Genomic DNA, 27,456 nt, shown 5'->3' with positions numbered 1-27,456 from the left:
GTTTGTACAAATAATAGGAGAAAGAGAGGACGATGGAGGAGGATGAGTCTGAAAATGGTTGAGAGATAGTAATAGATCCAAAGTTTGCATGTGATAGTGTTGGATGTAGCAGTGTCGTGGGAAGGCCGTTGAGATATGGATAATGTTGAGAGAGCAAAACGTCTTAAGTAAAAAGGGAAAAGCCCAACCAATTGTTGCCAAGGTTGGGGCTGCCGACACGGAAGACAAGAAAGTCTGATTGTGTGAATGTTGCCAATCTGTTTAGGGCTTGTTAATTTCTAGTATTTTATACAATGGTCCATGAAGTTATTAATATAGTAAAAAAGATATAAAATGATATAATGGTCATTTTACATGAATGAATTTAACATATATGAATTAATTGTGTTATTCTTAAGGGTGAGACATGCAACTTTTAGAAACACACAAGAATGAGCATGCCAAAAGTTAGACACAAACTACATATTAATGTAAACCACATAGATCACAACTGTAATTTACTCTTTTAATTGACATGCATGCATGTCTAAATGTTTGTTTTTTATATTTAGCTTATTCAAGATTTGGCAAATGGTCAATCCATCATTGGACAAAACTAAATTAGGAGTAGTGTCGGCAATCCCAACCTAAACGCATCAATCCAACCTAGTAATTAGCAGACTATGTTGAAATTTTCAATCCATTTAATTAAACGATCAACCAGTCTAATCTGTTTAAAATATGGTTAGGTTAGCGTTGCCGACCTGATTTCAACCCGCCAACATATTTAAGAATATTGAATATTTTTAATTTACATTTATTTACTATTACTATGTAATTAATATTCCAATAATTAAAAGATTTGAGAAAAATAAAATAAAAACACTTAGATACAGTTAAGTACTAACCTAAATGCATACAATCTTAGTCTTTAGTCTCATTGTCTCACATAACCCTAAACGCTACTATTAACTTCCTTATCACTGTCTTCTATATTATGATTGATCTTAAACATATTTTTCACAAACTTGTACTAGGTAACTGAAACTTAGTCGAATCTTGCAAAATAATAATAATAATAATAATAATAATGAATAGAAAGCAGAAGCATATGTTTAATATTTATCTAGGTTACAACTCGTGGAAACCACGGAAAAAATATTTACAAAATAAATAAATTATTAATAACATTTATGATTTTACAAAGACTTTTTTATTGATTCTTTAAAATGAATAGTAATATTTGTTTGAATATCAAAAATACGTTAAGTTTTGATTGAAATCTATCAAAATTCGTTGGATATACGCTCGCTCAGATTTTTGTATCCTATTCAAGTATGACAAAAAAAATTTAATTTAATAAAAAATTAAATTAGAATCCAAAATATAACTTATTAAAACAATATTATAAAAGTGGATTTTACCATCTCATCTATCTATCAAGATTATATCTAGTGATTTTATTATATTTGGGTTTGTATCTGAGAATGATCGCCACAAATGGATAATACAAACTTTTAACGTGTAATCATCTTTTATATTATCCAATTCGTTTATGAAATTGATGTTATAGGCATACATTGTCACTGTAAAAAAAAATAAATAAAAAATAAAAAATAAATAAAAAAACACACACACACACAAATACATTAACGTGGATTCTACTTTATGTTTATTTGGAAAATGTTTTGCAAGACAACAAAATATTCTCAAACAAAACACATATATGTAGCTTAAGTAATTTTTTGTTCTTGATTGAGAAATAGAGCAAAAGGGATAACATAGAAAGGTTTTAAGTAAGAACTACATATAGTTGGAAGACATATCTCGCCGATGACAATGTTGAAGAACCTTTGCTCTTGTTTTCAGCAAAGGAAGAATGACAAATGTTCGTTTAAATTGATAGTCAAAACATTTTTAATGTTATATAGAAGTGAATTAAGATGAAAAGTGGGAAGTAAATCAACTCAAATGTAATTTAAATTTAAAAAATAAGATATCAGAGGTTATCACTTCCTGATTTTGATTTTCAGGGAGTTGATTGGAATGAGTAAATTGTTTTGTAACCTCGAAATTTCAAATTTTAGGAAATTGAATTTGTTTATTTAATGAATAGTGACCATTTATGAAACTTATTAAAAGAAATAGGGAGCATATATGTAAATTTAACAAATAACAGGGAAAAGTAACTGATAATCAGTAATAAACTTCCTTATTTACAGGATTATTAGTTCCTTATTTTAAAGAATTTTGACGGAGTTGATTATTATATAGAGAGACTTTATTAGAGTGAATATGATAAGTTTTAAAATCATATAAAATAGGATATTAGTTACAATATCACATGTAATGTGATCGGCATATTATATGGAGGGGCAAATTAGGAATTTAACATTGAAGAGAGATTGTTGTTAAAAGCTACACGTGACACTTAGGATTGTTTTATTAGAATGGTAGATTATTTTATCTATTTAGTTGTTTAAGGCTTTAAGCGTTTTCTAACTTACGATTTTAATCGGGAATTTATAGAAAAGAAATGTAAAATTAAGACAGTGCAACGGTAAAAAAAAAAAAAGGAAACTACGTAATTTTAACGCTACTCCCCACGAAGCGTATATATATGCAATTCCCCTTCCCTCGAAATTCATCATCCCTTCCGCCTTTTCTCTCATTGTTTTCGACGACGATTATTTGCCGCCTTATTTCTCATCCTTTTTCAGACGACGATTCTCTCCGGTAAGTTTCTTGTTCCGTGTTTCTGTTCTCTCTTCATCTTCTTCTTTCGACGCATTGAAAATTTGTTTTAGAGAAAGTCCTCGATATTATATATTATCTGTCGACTGTGGTATTATTCTTGATCATTTATCTCACACACTTCTATTGCACATTACTGAGAATTGAAATATCATAACGATCAATGGTTTAAGGTAACATCGATTGATATCACTACTAGAAAAGAATACACAGAAATATAATACGATTGTATAGAAAACCGTACTATATAAACAATAAATACAGCTCGTTTACTCATTAATAGCACTTTATTATCGTTTACTCTATTAATTGCACTTTATTATCAGGCGTTGTGGATTCGTTTATTTTTTTCGATAGCAATTTTGTTCTTGGTTCATTTAGGCGGGAATTAACCTGTTGTTTTAAATTCTTTTCATCTTCCCAAATTCTAGGTCATCCACTGCTATTTCCATATCGTCTTCCCAAAACATTCATGCTAGCAACACATGAAAAGCAATTATACACTTCTTTTTCCCAAAGCCACGATTTGCTTAGATCCTGACGACAACACTAACTTGATGCCTTCAAACGACTCTAGTCTCTCTGTTTTAACGCTTCTCTGATTCGTTGCTACTTTGATTATTAGCAAATGTTTGAAACATCACAAACGCCTTTTGGTGCTTGAAACGGTAACATTCACTTGTTCATCAACACTTCACTCATATTCATAATAGAATTAGTGCGCCGATACAGAGAAATCGTTGAATTTTTGTAAGATTGAACACAGATTGGTTAAAATTGAACTTATGCATTTATTGACCTAATGTTTCAACATATGCACGAACTGATTGTAACCGATGATCCTTTATATTCCTTAGTTGGTAGTTGCTACTGAGGGAGTACTATATATTTCAATCAATAGAGTTCTAGGGAATGAGGACTCTTTTTATCTTCTATGTGGATAGATCTATGGATTTGACACTTTAGGATTAAATCCTCACATATGTGGTCATTTGAAAGCTTGCTATATTATGCACATTTCTTGTATGTTTGTGTGTGTGTATATGCATCATTAACTTATATTTGTGGTTGTGTTTGCAGATCTATATCTTCATTGAACTCTTTCATCTTTGGAAACTAAATATTGCTAGCAGATGGAGGAGTATTCCTTTTATGCAAGAGTTATTTGCTAATCAAGATCCCCTGTCAAGCTGATCTAGATCAGTTAGTTAATTGTGCCTTTGATGCTGCACTAACATCCCTCCTCTTGGTATAATTTTGTTTAATGATATTATATATAGGGTTTGCTACATGTAAATAATGATATGGATTCTAAGATATGTGGTATAGACCATAATGCTACTTAGAAAATTTTAACTTTTGGAAACCACCATGATAGTATTAGTACTATATTATCATGTCCAGTGCTCTTGATAGAAATTTTAGACAATGTAAGATAATGATGGAAATTTCACAAGTTTTGTCACTATCTTTGTTAGGATTACTAAGCAATGTTGTCACTATCACAATATCAACATCAATCTCGACTGTGAAGACTCTCAATATAAGGATTATGGTTTGATTGTCACTTGTCAGGTACTCTTTCATAAACTTAAAGAAAAAGTTCATTTTTTGTTCATCTGTTTGCAATCTGATTCTCCTTCACAGGATGAAGTCCTCCAACTCCAAATTTACACATTTATTTAACCCTTAACCAAAAAGATATATTTTTTGATTAAAAAGAATATCTGCAAGTTATCTTTTGTATTTGTTACATTCTCTTTCTTTTGTTATAATTGCAGCTAATGTTGGGAGTTGACAATAATAACGAAGGCGTCAACATATAATTTTGTGAGTACCATAATTTGTAGCCTTCTACAATGCCAAGTAAATTTGTAAAAAAAAATTAAACTTTGAGGTGTCTATCACCCAACTTCTTTTCATTTGTTTGATCTGTATTACAAATGAAAAAAAATCTCATGTGATATGTGTTCCATTATTGTTTACCTTTCCAATCAACTTTTTTATTTTGAATTTTGTTCTATGTACATCCATACCATAAGTGCTAATCCTTGTTTGATCTGTTTTGATCCTTATTCAATCATCTCTCCAGGTGGTAACTGCTCCTATGTCTTCTATGAGTGGAAGAGTTGTTGAAGCATACAAGTGTTACATAATAATTCCAATTATTCACTCTGTCCAGATGTGTGTTTCTCATACTTATGAATATAAAATCCAAATTTATAGGCTTATGACAGAAAAAGTTAAACCAAACATTAAACATTAAACTTCACCAAGAGAAGACTGGGAATGTGATTGGTGTTGACTTTTGATGCATATTTACTTTTCTATTTGAAGTGTTATTGACTTTTGAAGTTATTGATGTTGTAGGTGTGAGCAACCAATTAATTTACTTCAAACATTCACTGGGAATTTGGATTCACTCCCTCCCTTTCATCCAAGTTCAAAAGCAAAACTTTTTCCCTTGATCCAAGTCAAACATTGTTGAAGTAAGATATGATCCATTTTCTTATTGTTCCAGTATTTACTTTTCTTCTTATTGGTCCAATCAGATTGTTCAATTTGAATTTTGAAGCATGTATACATGTATGATAAATTGAGTAATTACTCTAGTTAAATGCTAGTATCATCTAAGAGGCACAATTCAAACTATTGTGAGTTCTTCCTTCAAGACAGTGCTGTTAGATTGACTAGAAACAGAGTAAGAGTACATGATGAACTTCATGTTGTCCCATTTTATTTTTCTTATGGTTGGAATGGAATCATATTTATGTGCATATAGTAGGGAGGGAATGTAATCATATAGTAGGCTGGAATGGGCTGGAGGTTGGCTTCTAATTAGGGTTGGAATGGGAATGGGATCGTATATGGAATCAACCGTATTAGATCACTCTTTTTTCTAGTAGTATATTTAGTTAAAGCGAATAAATTAAGAAGTAAAATGTTTTGGTGATTTTTTACCCATCTGTGGATATTTTTCTGCCCGGTTCAGGGGATCCATTTCTTGGTATTTTACTGCACCAACTAGGGTTTTAATGTTCATTATGTCTCAGATTTCTCTCTCTATGTTTATGGAAAATTATATTGTCATATATCTTCTACATGAAACCTGTAAACTAATGAAGACTAACAAATATGAGAGCAATATATCCTTGATTCGTTTTGATCCATGTAGTGTATTTTTTCTGGTTGTTCAGTGTTAATAGTGCAAATAACTTGTCTTATCTATTTTATTAGCTCCTTATTCCAATTTTTTTTACAGATAATCATGGTATTATTGTATTCTATAATGAAGCTTCTTGTCATAAATTTGTGCAGGGGATGATGGGGGAATTCCAGTCCCTTTATATACTACACTTGGAGGAGTTAGACATTTTACAGAAAGTTTAACTAATGAAGGGAACTCCAAACAGCATACAAAGAAGAGAAACAAAACTTGGATAACTTTGCTTGTATGAGGTAACATCACCTAATCTTATTTCCTTCATGATTATGCATCATCAATGTCATGCAAGTTTTATCATATGAAGATATAGTGTTATTGTATTCTAAGATGGACATCTTGGATGTTAGTTAACATCAAACTTTTTTTTTCTTTCTAATCTATGCATTTTGCATTAAAAAATCTTTCAATTAAAACATTCTATTTTTACTTTTCTTATTATCAACACCTTGCATTTTAAAAAATCATCCCATTTTTAGCATTGTATTTTCACTTTTTTTTTTTCAACATTGAAACATCAATTTTTTTTTTTATCATCTATGCATTTTACTTTGAAAGTTATTCCATTTTTAGCATTCAATTATTAGTTTCCATAGTATTAGCACCTTGCATTTTTTAAAAATCCGATTTTTGGCATTATACTTTCACATTTCTTTCTGTTTACAACATTGAAACAACAATTTTTTTTGATCTATGGATTTTACTTTGAAAAATTTTCAAGTTTTAGCATTCTACTTTCATTTTCATATTAATAGCACCTTGCATTTTAAATAATAAGCCCTTTTTAAACATTGTACTTTCAATTTTATTTCTGTTACAAATTGAAAAAACAAACATTTTTTTTTCATTTATTCATTTTACATTGATAAACATTCCAAATTTAGCATTCTACTTTCACTTTTCATATTATTAGCACCTTTGCATTTTCATAAATCATCCTATTTTTAGCATTATACTTTCATTTTTCTTTTTATAACAAAATGAAAACATCAAATCTTTTCTTTTCTTATCTATGCATTTTACTTTGCAATAAATTTCAACTATAGCGTTCTACTTTCAGTTTTCTAATTTCTTACTTTTAGCACCTTGCATTTTTAAAAATTATACCATTTTTATCATGAAAACATCAAATTTTTTTTTCCTCATCTATGCATATACTTTGAAAAATCTTACGATTATAGCATTCTACCTTTAGTTTTTTATTTTATTTTATTTATTTATTTATTTATTTACAATAAGCAACTTCCATTTTTAAAAATCATACCATTTTTAGCATTCAACTTTCACTTTCTTTTACAATATGAAAACATTAAACTTTTTTTTTTCTTATCTATGCATTTTACTTTGAAAAGTAATAATTATAGCATTCTACTTTAAGTTTTTTATTATTAGCACCTTGCATTTTAGAAAAGCATCCCATTTTTAACATTCTACTTTCACTTTTCCTTTTCTTACAACATGAAAACATCAATGTTTTTATTCTCATCTATTTATTACTTTGAAAAATCTTCAAATTATAGCATTCTAGTTTTTTTACAATTAGCATCTTGCATTTTCAAAAATCATACTATTTTTAGCATTCTACTTTCACTTTTATTTCTTTTAGAATATGAAAATGTCAAAACTTTTTTTTTCTCATCCATGCATTTACTTTTAAAAATCATCCACTTATAGCATTCTAGTTTCAGTTTTCTTTTAGTTAGCACCTTTCATTTTCAAAAATCATACCATTTTTAGATTTCAATTTACACTTTTATTTTTATTTTTATTTTACATCAGGAAAACAGCAAACTTTTTTTTTCTTATCTAAACATTACTTAGAAAAATCTTCCAATTATAGCATTCTAGTTTTTTAAAATTAGCAACTTGCATTTTCAAACATCATACCAATTTCAGCATTTAAATTTCACTTTTCTTTATTTTACAACATGAAAACTTCTAAAAAAATTCACATCTATGCATTTAGTTTAAAAATCTTCCAAGTATAGTATTCTATACATTTTTTTTAATCGTTTACCACTTAAGACATCATATTTTGAAAATTGTATTTCTCTTTCAATTTCTTCATATTAAGAAAACATATTTTGAAAATTGCATCTAACTTTCATTTTTTTATTTTTTTTTCTTTTAAAGCATGATATTTTGAAAATTTCTTAAAATAAACTTTTTTGTGTTAAGACATTATACTTTGAAAATTGCGATTCTCTTTCAATTTCTTCATATTAAGAAAACACATTTTGAAAATTGCATCTTACTTTCCTTTTTTTCATTTTCTTTTCTTTTAAGGCATGATATTTTAAAAATTGCATCTTATTATAATTTTTTTTCTTTAAAGGTATGATATTTTAAAAATTGCATAAAATAAACTTTTTCTATTAAGAGATCATACTTTGAAAATTGCATTTCTTTTTCAATTTCTTCATATTAAGAAAACACATTTTGAAAATTGCATCTTACTTTCATTTTTTTATTTTTTTTTTCTTTTAAGGCATGATATTTTGAAAATTGCATAAAATAAACTTTTATCTATTAGGACATCGTACTTTGAAAATGCACTTTTTTCTTTCAATCTTTTACCACTTAACACATCATACTTTGAAATTTTCATTTCTCTTTCAATTTCTTCATATAAAGAAAACGCATTTTGAAACATGCATTTTACTTTCGTTTTTTTCTTTTAAGGCATGATATTTTGAAATTTGCATAAAATAAACTTTTTCTATCAAAACATCATATTTTGAAAATTACATTTCTTTTTCAATTTCTTCATATTAAGAAAACACATTCTGAAAATTGCATTTTAGTTTCATTTTTTACATTTTTTTTCTCTTTTAAATGCATGATATTTTGAAAATCGCATAAAATAAACTTTTTTGTATTAAGACATCATATTTTGAAAATTACATTTTTTCTTTCAATCTTTTACCACTTAGGACATTATACTTTGAAAATAGCATAAAATAAACTTTTTTCTATTAAGGCTGCATTTCTCTTTCAATTTCTTCATATTAAGAAAACACATTTTGAAACATGCATTTTACTTTCGTTTTTTTCTTTTAAGGCATGATATTTTGAAAATTGCATAAAATAAACTTTTTCTATCAAAACATCATATTTTGAAAATTACATTTCTTTTTCAATTTCTTCATATTAAGAAAACACATTATGAACATTGCATTTTAGTTTCATTTTTTACATTTTTTTCTCTTTTAAATGCATGATATTTATAAAAGCGAATAAAATAAACTTTTTTGTATTAAGACATCATATTTTGAAAATTGCGTTTTTCTTTTAATCTTTTACCACTTAAGACATTATACTTTGAAAATAGCATAAAATAAGCTTTTTTCTATTAAGACTGCATTTCTCTTTCAATTCTTTCATATTAAGAAAACACATTTTGAAACATGCATTTTTCTTTCGTTTTTTTTTTCTTGTAAGGCATGATATTTTGAAATTTGCATAAAATAAACTTTTTCTATTAAAACATCATATTTTGAAAATTGCATTTCTCTTTCAATTTCTTCAAATTAAAAAAAACACATTTTAAAACTTGCATCTTATTTTAAGTACTTTTCATTTTTTTTCCTATTAAGAAGACATTATACATCACAAAATTGCGTTAACTTTTCAAAATTTATCCTATTAAGTCATTATACTTGGAAAATTGCACTTTTCTTTCAATTTTTTCATATTAAGTCATCATACTTTAAAAATTGCATCTTATTTTCAAAATTTTCAATTTGTTTTTCCTATTAAGATATTATACACTACAAATTTGCATTAAACTTTCAAACTTTTTCACATTAAGACATCATTTTTTAAAAATCGCATTAAATAAACTTTTTGGACATTGTATTTTTCTTTCAGTCTTGGATATCGTATTTTTTGAAAATCGCATAAAATTAACTTTTTTGTATTAAGACATCATATTTTGGACATTGTATTTTTCTTTCAATCTTTTACCACTTAAGACATTATACTTTGAAAATTGCATAAAATTAACTTTTTTCTATTAAGACTGCATTTCTCTTTCAATTTCTTCATATTAAGAAAACACAATTTGAAACTTGCATTTTACTTTCGTTTTTTTTCATTTTTTTTTTCTTTTAAGGCATGATATTTTGAAAATTGCATAAAATAAACTTTTTCTATTAAAACATCATACTTTGAAATTTGTACTTCTCTTTCATTTTCTTTATACTAAGAAAACACATTTTGAAAATTGCATCTTACTTTCATTTTTTTCACTTTCTTTCTTTTAAGGCATGGTATTTTGAAAATTGTATCTTATTTTCAATTTTTTTTTACCTATTATGACATTATACATTTTAAAATTGCATTAAACTTTCAAAATTGCATCTTATTTTAAAAAATTGCATTTTCTTTCAGTTTTTCCATATTAAATCATCATACTTTAAAAAGTGCATCTTATTTTAAAAAATTTCAATTTGTTTTACCTATTAAGACATTATACATTACAAATTTGCATTAAAATTTCAAACCTTTTAACATTAAGACATCATGTTTTGATAATTACATTTTTCTTCCAATTTTCTCATCTTAAGTCATCATGCTTTGAAAATTGCATTTTTGTTTCAGTTTTTTCATATTAAGTTATCGTACTTTAAAACTTGCATCTTATTTTAAGTACTTTTCATTTTTTTGCCTATTAAGAAGACATTATACATCACAAAATTGCGTTAACTTTTCAAAATTAATCCTATTAAGTCATTATACTTGGAAAATTGCACTTTTCTTTCAATTTTTTCATATTAAGTCAGCATACTTTAAAAATTGCATATTATTTTCAAAATTTTCAATTTGTTTTTCCTATTAAGACATTATACACTACAAATTTGCATTAAACTTTCAAACTTTTTCACATTAAGACATCATTTTTTAAAAATTGCATTTTTTTCCAATTTTTTCATATTAAGTCATCATACTTTAATAATTTTATTTTATTTTCAAAATTTTCATTTTTTAACCAATTAAGATATTATACATTATAAAATTGCATTAAATTTTCAAAATTTTATCTGTTTCTCTTTCAATTTCTTTAAATTGTCAAAACACATCATACTTTGAAATTTTCATTTCTCTTTCAATTTCTTCATATTAAGAAAAAACATTTTGAAACATGCATTTTACATTTTAGTTTTTTTCTTTTAAGGCATGATTTTTTGAAATTTGCATAAAATAAACTTTTTCTATTAAAACATCATATTTTGAAAATTGCATTTCTTTTTCAATTTCTTCATATTAAGAAAACATATTCTGAAAATTGCATTTTAGTTTCATTTTTTACATTTTTTTCTCTTTTAAATGCATGATATTTTGAAAATCGCATAAAATAAACTTTTTTGTATTAAGACTTCATATTTTGGAAATTGTATTTTTCTTTCAATCTTTTACCACTTAAGACATCATACTTTGAAAACTGCATTTCTCTTTCGATTTCTTCATATTAATAAAACACATTTTGAATATTGCATTTTACTTTCAATTTTTTCTATTTTTGTTCTTTTAAGACATGATATTTTGAGAATTGCATAAATTAAACTTTTTCTATTAAGACATCATACTTTGAAAATTGCATTTTTTCTTTCAATCTTTTACCATTTAAGACATCATACTTTGAATATTGTATTTCTCTTTTAATTTCTTCATATTAAGAAAACACATTTTGAAAATTGCATCTTACTTTCATTTTTTTTTCTTCTAAGTCATGATCTATTGAAAATTGCATAAAATAAACTTTTTTGTATTAAGACATTATACTTTGAAAATTGCATTTCTCTCTCAATTTCTTCATATTAAGAAAACAAATTTTCAAAATTGCATCTTACTTTCATTTTTTTTCTTTTAAGGCATGATATTTTGAAAATTGAATTAAATAAACTTTTTTTTGTTTCAAAATTTTCAATTTGATTTACCTATTAAAACATTATACATTACAATTTGCATTAAATTTTCAAACTTTTTCATATTAAGACATCATGTTTTGAAAATTGCACTTTTCTTCCAATTTTTTCATAGTAAGTCATCATATTTTAAAAATTGCATTTTTCTTTCTATTTTTTCATATTAAGTTATCGTACTTTAAAAATTACATCTTATTTTCAAAATTTTCATTTTTTTACTTATTAAGACATTATACATCACAAAATTGCGTTAACTTTTCAAAAAATTTCCTATTAAGTTATTATACTTGGAAAATTGCACTTTTCTTTCAATTTTTTCATATTAAGTCATCATACTTTAAAAATTGCATCTTATTATCAAAATTTTCAATTTGTTGTACCTATTAAGAAATTATACATTACAAATTTGTATTAAACTTTCAAACTTTTTTCACATTAAGTCATCATGTTTTGAAAATTGCATTTTTCTTTCAATTTTTTGATATTAAGTTATCATATAAAAATTGCTTCTTATTTTCAAAATCTTCAGTTCTTTTAACTTTTAAAGACATTTTACATTATAAAATTGCAGTAAACTTTCAAACTTTTTCATATTTAAATATTTTGTATTGAAAATTGCATTTTCCAATAAGTCGTTACTTAAAAGTTGCATTTTATTTTTGAAAATTTCAATTTTTTTACCTACTAAAACTTTGTACATTACAAAATTGCATTAAACTTTCAAACTTTTTCATATTAAGACATCATATTTTAAAAAATGCATTTTTTTTTTCCAATTTTTTCATATTAAATCATCATTCTTTTAAAATTTTATCTTATTTTCAATTCTTTTACCTATTAAGACATTATACATTTCAAAATTGCCTTAAACTTTCAAAATTGCATCTTATTTTAAAAAATTGCGTTTTCTTTCAATTTTTTCATATTAAGTCATCATACTTTAAAAAGTGCATCTTATTTTAAAAAATTTCAATTTGTTTTACCTATCAAGACATTATACATTACAAATTTGCATTAAACTTTCAAACTTTATAACATTAAGACATCATGATTTGATAATTGCATTTTTTTCCAATTTTTTCATCTTAAGTCATCATGTTTTGAAAATTGCTTTTTTGTTTCAGTTTTTTCATATTAAGGTTATCGTAGTTTAAAAATTGCATCATATTTTCAGTATTTTCATTTTTTTTGCCTATTAAGAAGACATTATACATCACAAAATTGTGTTAACTTCTCAAATTTTTTCCTATTAAGTCATTATACTTGGAAAATTGCCCTTTTCTTTCAATTTTTTCATATTAAGTCATAATACTTTAAAAATTGAATCTTATTTTCAAAATTTTCAATTTGTTTTTCCTATTAAGATATTATACATTACAAATTTGCATTAAACTTTCAAACTTTTTCACATTAAGACTTCATTTTTTGAAAATTGCATTTTTTTTTTCAATTTTTTCATATTAAGTTATCATACTTTAATAATTGCATCATATTTTCAAAATTTTAATTTTTTAACCAATTAAGATATTATACATTACAAAATTGCATTAAATTTTCAAAATTTTTCTGTTAAGTCATTATACTTGGAAAATTACACTTTTCTAGTTTCTTTCATTTTTTCATATTAAGTCATCATAATTGAAAAAATGCATCTAATGCTCAATTTTTTTATACCTATTAAGACATTATACATTTCAAAATTGCATTAAATTTTCAAAATTTTTCCTATTAAGTCATTATACTTGGAAAAATGCACTTTTTTTTAAAATTTTTTCGTATTAAATCATCATACATTAAAAATTGCATCTTATTTTCAAAATTTTCAGTTTGTTTTACCTATTAAGACATTTTACATTACAAAAATGCATTAAACTTTCATTCTTTTTCACATTAAGACATCATGTTTTGAAAGTTGCATTTTTCTTCCAATTTGATCATATTAAGTTGTTATACTATGAAAATTGTATTTTTCTTACTATTTTTTCATATTAAGTTATCATACTTTAAAAATTGCATCTTATTTTCAAAATTTTCATTTTTTTTTACCAATTAAGACATTATACATCACAAAATAACATTAGTTTTTCAATAAAAAAATTCCTATTAAGTCATTATACTTGGAAAATTGCACTTTTCTTTCAATCTTTTCATATCGGGTCATAATACTTTATAAATTTCATCTCATTTTCAAAAATTTCAAGTTGTTTTACCTATTAAGACATTATACATTTCAAATTTGCATTAAGCTTTCAAATTTTTTCACATTAAGACGTCATGTTTTGAAAATTTCTTTTTTCTTTCTATTTTTTCATATTATGTCATCATACTTTAAAAATTGCATCATATTTTCAAAATTTTCATTTTTTACCTATTATGATATTATACATTACAAAATTGTGTTAAATTTTCAATTTTTCATATTAAGTCATACTTTAAAAATTGCATCACATATTCAAAATTTTCAATTTGTTTTACCTATTAATACATTATACATTACAAATTTGCACTAAACTTTCGAACTTTTTCACATTAAGACATCATGTTTTGAAAACTACATTTTTCTTCCAATTTTTTCATATTAAGTCATCATATTTTGAAAATTGCATTTTTCTTTCTATTTTTTCATATTATTTCATCATACCTTAAAAATTCCATCTTATTTCAATTTGTTTTACCTATTAAGACATTGTACATTACAAAAATGCATTAAACTTTCATTCTTTTTCATATTAAGACATTATGTTTTGAAAATTGCATTTTTCTTCCAATTTTTTCATATTAAGTCATCACACTTTGAAAATTGCACCTTATTTTCAATATTTTCAATTTTGTTTACCTATGAAGACAATGTACAATACAAAATTGCATTAAACCTTCAAACTTTTTCCAGTTAAGTCGTTATACATGGAAATTTGCATTGTTCTTTCATTTTTTTTCATATTAAGTTATCATACTTTAAAATTTGCATCTTATTTTCAAAAATTTCAATTTGTTTTACCAATTAAGACATTATACATTACACAATTGCATTAACTTTTCAAACTTTTTCCTATAAAGTTATTATACTTGGAAAATTGCATTTTTCTTTTAATTTTTTCAATTTGTTTTACTTATTAAGACATTATACATTACAAAATTGCATCTTATTTTCAAAATTTTCAATTATTTACCTATTAAGACATTGAACATTATACTTGGAAAATTGCAATTTTCTTTCAATTGTTTTAACTATTAAGACATTCAAAATTTTCATTTTTTTTTTTAACTATTAAGACATTATAAATTATAAAATTGCACTTAACTTTCAAACTTTTTCGTATTAAGACATCATGTTTTTAAAATTGCACTTAAGTCATCATACATTCAAAATTGCTTCTTATTTTCAAAATTTTCAATGTTTTTACCTATTAAGACATTATACAGCACAAAATTGCAATTAAATTTCAATCTGATAATGTCAACTAAAATTTTGGTGATTCCTTTGTATATTAACATAAATAGTAATACTGTATAATTATAAAAGGTTATATGATTTGGCTTAAATCAAGGAATTATTAGATGACTAGTTTCCAATATTGAACGTGATATTGTTTTTCATATTGAATGAAATTGTTTTTTATACAAATTTCACTCTTGAGATTATATTTCATTCATACATGATTCTTATCTGAATCCTTTCTCTACTTTCGTTGTCTTGGAATCAAAATTTTAAAGTACTTGATGCATTTTAGGGTCCTCCTTTGGTTCTGGTTCTCTTATCACCACTCACCATCATATATATATAGTTAGGCTGCAAATGTAGTCACATCCGGTGTCTTCTTTGCTTTCGATCATGGCGGACTATTTAATCTATATCTTTATTCAATTTTACAATGACACCTTTAACATATTAAAAAGTTAGGGGTAGGTTTTTCTTTAACAGAATCATACAATTTTTCATATCTTTTCTCTTCAACTCTCCCTTCAAGTCTTTAACTTTTCTTAAAAAAAATGAAGAATTCATTTTTTCTTTTAAATTCTCTTCATTTTGTCCCAAATCACTTATTTCTAACAAAATTACAGTTTTTGTAATATAAATAATTATAATGTTATCCGTTCTTTAGTTTTAGGAATTAAGGTAGGAGAGCTTTGTTGCACATCTCATAATATCTTACTGTTTTTATCTCAAAAGGGGTAAAATAGTAAAGTGATCTAACATTGTTAGTCTTATTCAACCTTCATCTTCACAAGAACAACCAAGTGTGGTAACACTCCTTTCCATGCCATTGTGTGTGTATAATTGAAACTTTAGTATATGAATAAAAGAAAATATGTAACAAATGATATAATAGAATTAGTTTTTGACAGTTTTGCCCTCGCTGTTGGTTGATACACGGCTTAGGCAGATATCACATTAGGGGTTGGAATTTTTATTAAGTTGTTTGTGTGGGGTCATGGGTAATAATATACTTCGTTATTATCCCAAGGCTGCATGGATTATACTTTTGTTTTGATTGTTACTAAAATCTACACATATTTTATAATTAGGTTTTTCCCTTGCTGTTGGTTGAGATCATATTAGGGGTTGCTGTTCAAAGATGGTCTAAAATTTGGAATGATATTTTTCTTTTACAATCTGAATCTCTTATATTGGTTTTAAGACAGATTTACCCCTGTTGTTGGCAATTTTAAACCTCTACAAAATGCTATGTCCACCATTTCAAAAGGTAATCGATTCAAACCCGAACATAGAAAATAAATTTTGGATACAAGAAAATACAATGTTATTTCCACCATGTCAAAGGGTAATTGTTTATGTACTACTAAATTTCATTTTACTGTCATTTGCTTTTTATATGTAACTTCTTTTATAAAACTATTGTTTTATATCATATCACCATTTATGTCTCATAATCAATTAATTATCTTATTAATTACTGTTACTATTATATATTAATTATCTTACACCTAGTTTATATATATATATATATATATATATATATATATATATATATATATATATATATATATATATAATAGCTTATGTATGGTAGCTGCATTAAATATATTGGTGGTGTTTGTTGGATTTTATAATTATATTTGTTTTATTCTGACATAAGTGGGTTTTAATAAGCCAAGCCTTGATGATTTATGGAAGTTCCATCACTAATTGTTCTCCTGTTTTAATTAGCTTCATTAAATATATTAGTGGTTTGTTTTTTTTTTTTTTTTTTATTTTTTATTTTTTTTTTATATATCATTTGCCGATTTAATCATCATATGTTTTATTTTTTCTATATAGTAATTTTTGTAACGATTGTGTATTTGATTGTAATTTCATGTTTGTTGTGAAATTGTTTAATGTGTCCGGTGTTGATCTATTATATATATGTCAATTATGTACCTTTTGCATAAATATTTTGTTATGTGTATTTGTTGTTTAGTAATTGTTGTGTGAGTTTTAGCATTTGTGTTTCTGTTTTTGCCCTAGTCATTGGTTAATTAATTCCAATCACTTGTGCTTTTCTGTAGGGCTATCTATGTATGCGTTATATCCTTTCCTTTCTGTGCCATGCAAGGCCACCTCATTTTCTTCTTATTTCTTTTAGAAAAATTAAATATTCTTCCTACTTATCCTCTTACTCATATAAGATTATGACATGTGGATCTCACTAATTCGTTTTCTTAGTCTCCTCCTTTAATTTTGACATTTGTCTTAATCTAATGAGTAGGAGGATAATTAGAAATAATAGTCTTAAATTTAATTAAGAAAATTTTATCATAATAGAAAAATAAATTACTTCAACCTTAAAAAATCGTACTCATACATTAAGTTAATTAAAATATTTCAATAAATTATATTAAATAAAAAATATAAGAAAATTCCTTGTTAGCCGACCGCTTGAGTTAGTTTCATCATTGGTGTAATTAATGTAAGGTATATTATATCGAGTGCATAATTTGTGTTAAGATAAGTTCATCAACTTTACGAATCAACATGTTGACTTCTTACTATTGCCTGTAATTTCTTTTCTTGATTCTGTCTAATTGTGTGCCTATAATTTCACTATTGGTATGAAATAATTTATTTTCTTTATTCAATTACTTGCATTATTAATTACTTTCGGGTATTTGATTTGAATTTTTTTTATTAATTTCTTCTGAGTGGGTTTTCGTTTTATTATTTATTGCTTGTGATTACAATCCTTGTTGGTGATTGAGTCTGGATGAGCATGTTAACTTTTTTTTTTTTTTTTAACAAATTTGTTCTTCATATTTTGGGTAGTGACCAGCTGGTATATAAAATCCAACGGAATAAAATATAATGGAATATGGTGTTTGTTAGCTATGTTGATCTATGTTCCATCGTTACTTCTAAGAAAATCCTGGTTGATATTCCATGATTATTAAGTAGTCATGGCATCTATCTTTTTGCATAACTAATCTATGTTTCTATTTTTATTACAATTTCATAATTGGTCACTTTGGTTATTTGCAATTAATTCATCATCCCTTGTTTTGTGGAATCCAACGGCAATTACTTTCTCTCCATTTCTGTTATCACTATATTTTATGTTTATTTATGTAATCGTGTATCTCTATATAAATCAATGCAATCGTGTTTATCTATACTTTCCAGTGTGTTTTGTTATTTGTACGTATATTTTGTTTTAGAGTGGATGAGCAAGTTTATGTCTTAATTATGTTCAATATATAAAGATGTTATAGTAGGTTTGTGAGTTTAATCATGCATCATATTCTTTGTCTATCAGGGTTTACTTATAGGCATGAGACACTTTGTATGTGATTTTTATTTATTTTAATAAAAAAATCATTGATAAAAATGAAAGAAGACAGTCGGTAAAAACATATTGCACCATGTAAAAAGATATTACAATCTGAATCATAAGCTGAGGACGTGGTTTGACTTTTTTTTTTCTAGTAAAGTGAGGACGTGTAGGAGTTTTTTCAAAATATAGGAAGTTTATTTTGGTCTTTTATGTGGATTTTTGTTTCATGCACATGTTAGAAATAGTAGAAATATAGGAAGTTTATCCTTTTTTTGTTCATTAAATCTCTTAACTTTAGTAGAAATGTTCAGTTTTACGGGTAACTTAAAAAAATTATAAAATTGAAAAAAAAATCGCATACCCTCGACTTTAATGAACCAAAAAGACACAAAAGGGTAAAACCGAACAGTTCTACGAACATTATAATGTGTTCATACCACTTTCTTGCGAGCAAATTTGAATATGAATTCATTTTGGTAGGATATTTCGATCACATTCTTACAACGTTAAACGATCTTAAGTAAGATCGAGTTGATCTTGACAACCTTACTATAGATGTCCTGTTAGTTTTAGAAAACTGAAATTACCATTTAATCCCAAGAATGATACAATCAAAACTACAACTTATTGCATTGAGGGGAGTGCTCTCATTCTTTAAAACAATTTCGCCACCACCATTCAACCAAACAATGTGGTATGGGTTATGACAAATCACTTCCCAAGATACAACAAAACAATGTCAACGTTGCACAAATGGTGATAAGCCGATTGAACTATTGAGTTTGTAAGCGTTCAAGTGACTTCGACATTTCTGGTGTATAAGTTCTGGTTTTAAAGATGTGAATTTGTATCCTATATATAGTCAAAGGTGGTGTCTGAACAGTCACAACTGTTCATGAAGAAGTTATTTCCATGTTGTGACAGTTGCAACATAAAGTTACACCTGTTCAGAATGGTTGTGTCCCTTCGTGGCAATATAATGTTTATTAAGACGTTGATAGTGGAATCAAGTTCTTAAGCTATAAACCATAATTAGACAAAAAAAAAATCACTTTGATTGTGTACATCTAAAGACAAATCACAAAGGGATTATTATGAGTGTGCTCTATCTAATTCGGGATGAAATTATGAAATGGAAATGCTCTATAAGGGAGGAGGGAGTCGTTCCCACCGAACCCACTGTCACATTAGCTTTTCTCTTTCATTTTTCTTAATCTTTCCCAACCCACAACATACGGAAATCCTATCTTTCTCAACCCACTCAATTAAAAAAAATAGTAAACAACTAAGGTACAAATCTTAAAACACACGGTACAAGAGAAAATGAGAGAGAGAAAGTAGAAAGAGAGGATGAAGTGGGTTCGTGAAACCAATTAAACAACCGCCTAAAGAGGGAGTGGTACCAGCAATAACTCTATTGCTAATTAAGATTTTATCTTGATTATTTTGTATTTTTTTTAATTGAGTGGGTTGAGAAATATAGGATTTCCGTGTGTTGTGGGTTGAGAAAGATAAAGAAAAATCAAAGAGAAAAATTGATGTGGCAGTGAGTTCATTGGGTCCAGTGGGTTGGGAGGGAACGACTCCCTCCTCCATAAGACTCCTTGTAACTTACGATGTTCGATTTCAAGTTCAATAGACAAATTTTTGATACTTGGCTATATAATAAAACTAAAGAAGTGAGATTTGGATCGTAGTGTGATCAGGATCCTTTTTGGCTAGTATAACATAAGATCTTAATATCAAAATTGGGATTTCAACAACCATGGTTTAAAGGCATGAGAGAGACATTTTGTTGGGAGTTTATTAGATCCATTTTTATGGGGTTTTTTTTTCCCTAACATTGTCAATTTTTCGTTTGCAACAATTAAGAGAGCTCTTTATCTTCACATGGAAACCTTACAATATTGCTTGCTTTTGAAATTTACTTTTTTGAATGTGTTCATCTTGTCGTGCTCTTTTTTTGGATGCTTTATATTTTCATGTTTGTTTTGCGGGTTGCTTGCTCTTTTTTTCCCCCTTCATTTTTACCAACATTTTTGTGAAATTCCTAATCCCAAACATTGAAAGAAAATATGGGAATGAGAACCTTATGGAAGTCTCTAGTTTCATTTTCTGCTCACCTTAGCTTAAAACAATTCACTTTGGAAACCGAAATTTACATAAAAATAACCAAACACATAATTAGAAAAACAAAACAAAACAAAGAAAAACTTTGTAGAACAACAAAATGCAAGATCAATACAATAAGAATTCCAAAGCATGACCTACCTACAAACAAAGCCAGTCACCATGGAACTTAAAAAAATGTTATTAAACTAGTAAAAGCAATAACACACTAGTGGTTCCTTAAAACAACCAATGATCATTTAAATTCTTTATTGCACCTAGCAATCTTATGTGGGAAAAAACAAACATCTACCATATATAATTGAAAAGCTAGAAAAGACAACACAATCCTTTTCAAAAATAGCTTCAAAAAATTGCAAAAGATAACCCTCATTTATTTATTTATTTATTTATATCTTGATGGTACAAAGAACATAAAGAAGAAAACTGAAAATATGACCTTCAACTCTCTCTTGTCTCACTTTATGTCTAAATCCGAAAGGATAAATGCCCATTCAACTTTACATTATTATCAAGTAGAGGTTTCCCCTCTTTGGGAGTGGAGTTTTCAATGTGGGGCAAACTATTTTAATAGTTGCCTCACGCAAAGTGACAACATTAAAAACGTGCATGAAAAGTCATCACACATTTATACCTTTTATGTAAAATTCTTATATATTTAAAAATATTTGTCATTATCGAAGCTACTCTCTTGATTATTATAACAATTGCCCCTACACTTATCCTTTATTTAAAAAGCTAGTCATTGATAAACAATTAATCCCCACAATAACCAACAATCATTAGACAGAGAAATGACTTTTACACATAGACAACATTAGAACAAAAGTCAAAACAACAATTCTTCTACAATTAATTAAGGAGCATGTAAGACTTACAGAGGTATCTAAATTACTAATCAATCAAAGACAATTGTTCTACAATTATTTACAAACCAATCTTTGCAGAGTAAGGGCCTGTTTGGTAAGATATGAATTTTTAAGAGGTCTGAATTTCAAAGAGGGTCTGAATTTTTAAATGTTGTTTGGTTGGAACATGTAAATTATAGTGCTGAATGATAAAAATGACTATTTTACCCTTATGTGTTATTTTTTTAATTCAATGTTTTTATTTATAAAATAACCAAAAATTTTCAACAAAAAATAACAACATTATTTCATATCAGCAACAAATCATTATATAACCAAAATTCAATGTTTTTTATTTATAAATCTAACAAAATTCAGCAATAAACAAGAAAATTTTCACCAAAAAAAAACAACATTATTTCAAATCAGCAACAAATCATTATTTTCAGCACAATTTCATAGCGATATTTCAGAAAAACAACAAGATTTCATAGATTTTCAGAACATATTTTAGAAATCACAGCAACACTATATTCTAGCAATCAACAACATAATTTCATAGTAATATTTCACAAAAACAACAAGAACTCGCAGGAAGATCTCACAAATTTTCATAAGATGTTTCAGAAATCATAGCAAAAGCATTATAAATACCTTACAAATTAGGAACATAAATGCCAAGCAACATAAGAACAAAACAACAATATAAATACTTACAAATCACCATAAATCATCATTGACCTGTTAATTAAGTTCATAATCATAAGTTACAAAAAATTAAATGTTGTTTTGTTTACATGTTAATTAAGTTCATAATCATACCTTGCAATCATTTCCAGTTCCAATCGTTGCTTGTCACCAAGCTTCTTTTGAAGCTCAATAATCGTTGCTTATCACCAAGCTTCTTTTGAATCAGAAAACACTAACCAAAGATATGATTATCATAAAACACTCATGAATTTTAAGAATAAAGATAGCTTGTAATAAACCTTACGATCATCCATCAATTTCAACAATCTCTCATCTGCTTTCTTCTGCTCCAAAATCGTCAATTCATTCAAGCATTATCAGATCATTCAAGCAATTTTGTGTACATTTGAGTCACGCATTTCAAACATAACCACATCAGAAAGCAACATATGAGCATCTGATTTTAGAAAAGAAAAAAAAAACAGTCATAGCGGTTCTTGAACTCGACTAAAAAAACTTCTTACAACCTGAGGCTGTTGTTGCTGGTGGAGGACGGCGATGGCAGAGTGGCGGAGTTGCAGAGATGAAAAACCACGATGCTGGCCAGAGAAGTCTTCTTGTATGGAACCAGAAGAGAAAGGTCTCACCGAGTATTAGGGCAAAAGGGACGACGCCGATGTTAGGGCAAAGCGGTAGTGTTGTGCGAGGGTGGCGTCGACGCTGTACGAGGTCGGAGACGGTAGAGACGTCGAAGGATGACTGAGGGAAGCAACATTGACGTTTGTTGTTTGATGGAAGATAGGCGTATGTTGTTTGATGGAAGGAAGAGGGAAGAGCGAAAAAGGGAAAACAAGGAACACATGTTTTTTTTTCTTTCAGATACAAGTATATGTCTGACCGAATAGGTGAAAATATTCAGATTCAGATGCTAAAACAAGCGGTAAACAATCGCTCTTGATTGGACAGATTCAGATTGACCTCTTATTAAAAGGCAATAAGAGGTAAACAAACAGCTAATTAATAAATCTATCAATCAAAGGCAATAAAAACTTATGCAAAAACACTAAATAAACCACATCAAAACATAAACAAGATAAGTATTGGCAATACTTCAGTAGTAAGCTGCCATTGTGCTCGTTAGATCTCAACCATATATGTTAGAATCCTAAGTCGATGAGGACTTAGAGACCAAACAATCTAATTTATGGAAAGTTGGTCATAAGTTTCCTAGTCCAATACAAGTTGGTTTGTTAGGCTATATATACATGTCCATAATTGAGTTTATGATTATGAGAACAAATTGTAAAACATTGGTTTTGAGTGATTTTCTTATTAATCAAAGAGTTATTTTGGTTATTTTGTTTTGCATTCTTGTTTTCTAAACTTTAATTGGTATCAGAGTAAGGTGAAGACGGTGCTGGTTTGAGAGTCGGTTTCAAGAAAAGTGTAGTCATTCGTTGCGGGGCAGACGTAACATGAATTGGGTATCGTTGAAGGGGGTGTGATTTCGTTTTGATCTCAAGCAACCTCGATTTTTCTTGATCGGGCTTGTTCTAGGGTAGAGAGAGATTTACCGGAGGCGCGGAATAAACGGACAGGAAGACGTCAAAGCGGGTGACTTTGATTCGGTTCGTTTTGCGAGTGACAGAAGGCGATAAAGGTGGTCGTGACCTTGTCTTGTTGTTCGGTGGCTAAGTGCTCTCGGAACAAGCTTAGTAAAAAGGTCGGGGTGGTGAAAAGAGATAATAGGATGTTGATCGGGTTGAAGAATTCTCTAGGACTTAGAGATTTGAGGGTGATTGTTGGAATCCTAAGTCGATGAGGACTTAGAGACCAAACAATCTAATTTATAGAAAGTTTAGTTGATGGCGAGTTGGTCATAAGCTTCCTAGTCCAATACAAGTTGGTTTGTTTGGTTATATATACATGTCCATAATCGAGTTTATGATTATGAGAACAAATTGTAAAACATTGGTTTTGAGTGATTTTCTTATTAATCAAAGAGTTTTTTGGTAATTTTGTTTTGCATTCTTGTTTTCAAAACTTTAATATAAAGACTGCCTAGGTTGTGAAAAGTTGGAACCAACCTTAACATGAAAAACCAAATAAAAAAATTAATATTAAAACAATTGAATTATGCACTCTAAGTACCTTTTACACATGTTTTGATTGCTTACGGAAAATGTCAAAGATCAAATATTCTAATTAAGGACCAAGTAATAATTACACGTACATTTCTAACTACATAGCAGTATAAATGATGCATAAACATAGGAAGCTCTTGCAAGAAGAAACAACAATCCAGCTAGAAATAAAAAAAGAGAGAGAGAAAGACAAAGAGAAGATAGTAACATTGATTCAACAGATTTATATAAATTCAAGAAATTTATCAGGAACATTCAATGTAAAGCAAAACACAAACAACCAAAGACACAAATTGTTAAATCAGGGAGAATGACTATATATCATTTTAAAAGGTGACTTCCCACTCGAGGTAGGAAGTCGATTAATAAAAAAAAAAGTTGCAGTTAAAATAACTTCACCCTAGTATTTTATTGGCAAAGCATAAAAAGGTAATGATCTTGCAATGTTTAAAAGGTGTCCATGTTTTATCTCCTCGGGTTTTTGACACTGTAGCAAATCAATGTTTGGTCAATTTGCACATTTAGTCACTTAAGTTTTTTTGTGCTCAATTGATCCTTAATGTTAGTAACTACCGGCTAATTACCCCCTTATGCACCCGGTAAATGGAACAACCGGTGATATTGCTTACGTGGAATAAGTTTACATAATATAATTCATTTATTTTATCCATGTAGGATTTAGAGGTCAAAATAAACACATTTATTTAGCTAGAACACTCCTTCGTTCTTTCTTTTTCTCATCTTACAGTGAATACAAAGCACTAAACCTAGGGTTCGAAGTCGTTTTCTCCGATCGAAGTCAGTGAGCAGTCAACCAACCCACAATGTCTAGATCGACGCCAAACCCTGATGGACTTTACCCTATAGTGGAGCTGAACTTCAAAGGTGTTTTTCTTAGAAATCCTTTCTCGTATAACCATGGTATCAATTTCACTTTCAATGATCACGATTTTTCTGGAATGACATACGGTGAATGTATCACCTTTCTCGAACGGTTCATGCAAGAAAGTATAAAGAAGTTATACTATTATGAACCAGGTGTGACATCCCCATTTTCACGGCCAGAAAAGACCGATTTTGTTTATGCTTTATAAAAATCAGAGTACTTCATTTTATAAAAATGTTGCGGAATTTGTTCCCAGAAAAACATGGTAAATACGTTATTAAAACATTTTCGATGAAACGTATTTATTTCATTTTAAAACGTTTGGGATGTCATCGTTAATACAGAAACATAAGCATAAACAGAACTTACAATTATTTACACTAGTGATCTACATCTCTTTAAATCTCTCAGTGTATTGTGACTTCATATCAACACCTGTGATAAAAATAAACTGAGTGGGTCAGGTTGGGAAACCTGGTGAGCACATAGGGTTTTCAACCCACAATAATATAATTATTATTTTTAAACATCAAACAATCAACCCAATTACCCATTCCCGTTATCCTCACATTACGTCCCTAAAACATCTAACACAAGGGACCTAGTCAAAGGACTATCATTGGGATGGAGTATATCTGGTGAGCACACAGTTCACACAGTTCGAATAAACACACAGTTCGAATAAACACACAGTTCGGTTAAACACAAAGTTCGAATAAACACCTACAGGTTGCGAGCCTGTTAGTGTTCCACTGGACTGTCTAGAATAGTCCGTGGTCGTCATCTATACTCCGCTAGATGACTAGATCATCAAGAACATCTATAACGAGGCATCTCATTATTTCATTTTATCACACAGCAACTAATACATCTACCCATGTTTTACCCAACACCTTTTGTAGATATAAAATACATATACAGTTTAAATCATTGAAAACATGTATAAAACGTTCATCCAGCATAGATAGCAAGTATACAGATAATATACACACACAGCACGTAATTTATATAAAATACTTCATATCTATGTGTAAGCTGAAAGTAACTATGCACTCACCTGAGAAGGTGGTGACTCGGTACTCGGACAACGCTTCGTTTACTTTAAAATAATTTTCTTTGACGAAACCTAGTATTATCGCCACTAGATTTTAGTCTAATATTACCGTGACTAATTATTAGTCTTATTATTATTATTATTATTATTATTATTATTATTATTATTATTATTATATAAGCGTTTAAACAATACTTTCCAACTACTATGTACAGACAGGGGCCATACATAAAACACCGGAGGGCAGGACCATTTTGGCGTATAGCACTTCTGAAATCCAACAACCCTATGCGGCCCTTTAAACCAGATTCCCCGTACCGCGAGTAGTTAAAAGATATTATAACGACACTTATATAAGTCATAATAATAGCCCAAATATTTATTATAAATTTATAATAACAATACTAATTTTAAATATAAACTATATTTAAAATAGGGTAAACATAACTTACTTTCAAGGGGATTTTAGCTAGGAGTCGGGCTCTGCAGGGGCAGAACTTCGTCGCTGAATCTTTCTAAGAAAGATTCGTGCAGCGCTTCAGCGCTCACCTTACTATACTAAAACTACAGAAAGAGAAGTCGAATCACGAGGGACCGAAATGCTCGGGGGATAAGGAGAGAAAGACTCTTGAATCAAGAGAATGGTGCAAGAAATATGAGAGCCCAAGGCTCTTATTTATACTAATTGAATTTTCAAAAACTACCCTCCATAATTACTTAATGACCTTTTAGTTATATAAACAACTAAACACCCCTCTATAATACTATTTTAAATGGATTTAATGATCTTTGTACTAAACTAATGTCGAAAGAACTCAACATTAGTTTTATAATAACCGCATCGTCGATACCTTTCTAATGATATATACATATGTATATATATGTGTACGTATACATGATTTATACTTTATTTTAATACGTAAATATACTACTATGATTTGTAACTCGCTCATACGAACTCCGTTTTTGACGTTATTTATATCCACGCGTAGGTGGAGACATACTCTACAACTTTCGTTTAGACTCCGTTGGTTAATTTTGACTTTATTTT

General features: G+C 27.9%; 3 long non-coding RNA genes across 4 annotated transcripts; 1 reads left to right on the top strand and 2 right to left on the bottom strand.

The window, feature by feature from the left end:
• Positions 1-3,180: 3,180 nt before the first annotated feature.
• LOC145102000 (uncharacterized) lies at positions 3,181-16,780 on the top strand. The gene is made up of 8 exons (XR_013705974.1): positions 3,181-3,401; positions 3,814-3,982; positions 4,212-4,308; positions 4,515-4,563; positions 4,826-4,917; positions 5,104-5,222; positions 6,052-6,192; positions 16,411-16,780. It is a non-coding gene; the product is annotated as an uncharacterized LOC145102000 (long non-coding RNA).
• A 5,439-nt stretch (positions 16,781-22,219) lies between these two features.
• Positions 22,220-23,283, bottom strand: LOC145100215 (uncharacterized). 2 transcript variants are annotated; one of them, XR_013704897.1, is made up of 3 exons: positions 22,849-23,268; positions 22,454-22,778; positions 22,220-22,372 (listed from the first exon to the last, which is right to left on the bottom strand). It is a non-coding gene; the product is annotated as an uncharacterized LOC145100215 (long non-coding RNA). The 2 variants fall into 2 exon arrangements; XR_013704896.1 differs by having other exon boundaries at positions 22,454-23,283.
• A 1,821-nt stretch (positions 23,284-25,104) lies between these two features.
• LOC145100214 (uncharacterized) lies at positions 25,105-27,037 on the bottom strand. Its single transcript, XR_013704894.1, has 4 exons — positions 26,858-27,037; positions 26,409-26,477; positions 25,721-25,786; positions 25,105-25,447 (listed from the first exon to the last, which is right to left on the bottom strand). It is a non-coding gene; the product is annotated as an uncharacterized LOC145100214 (long non-coding RNA).
• Positions 27,038-27,456: the final 419 nt, after the last annotated feature.

The sequence above is a fragment of the Lactuca serriola genome, chromosome 4 (genome assembly GCF_051521515.1).
Source record: "Lactuca serriola cultivar US96UC23 chromosome 4, Lser_US96UC23_V15, whole genome shotgun sequence".
Taxonomy (NCBI): Eukaryota; Viridiplantae; Streptophyta; class Magnoliopsida; order Asterales; family Asteraceae; genus Lactuca; species Lactuca serriola.
This window is presented reverse-complemented; position numbering and strand designations above follow the sequence as displayed.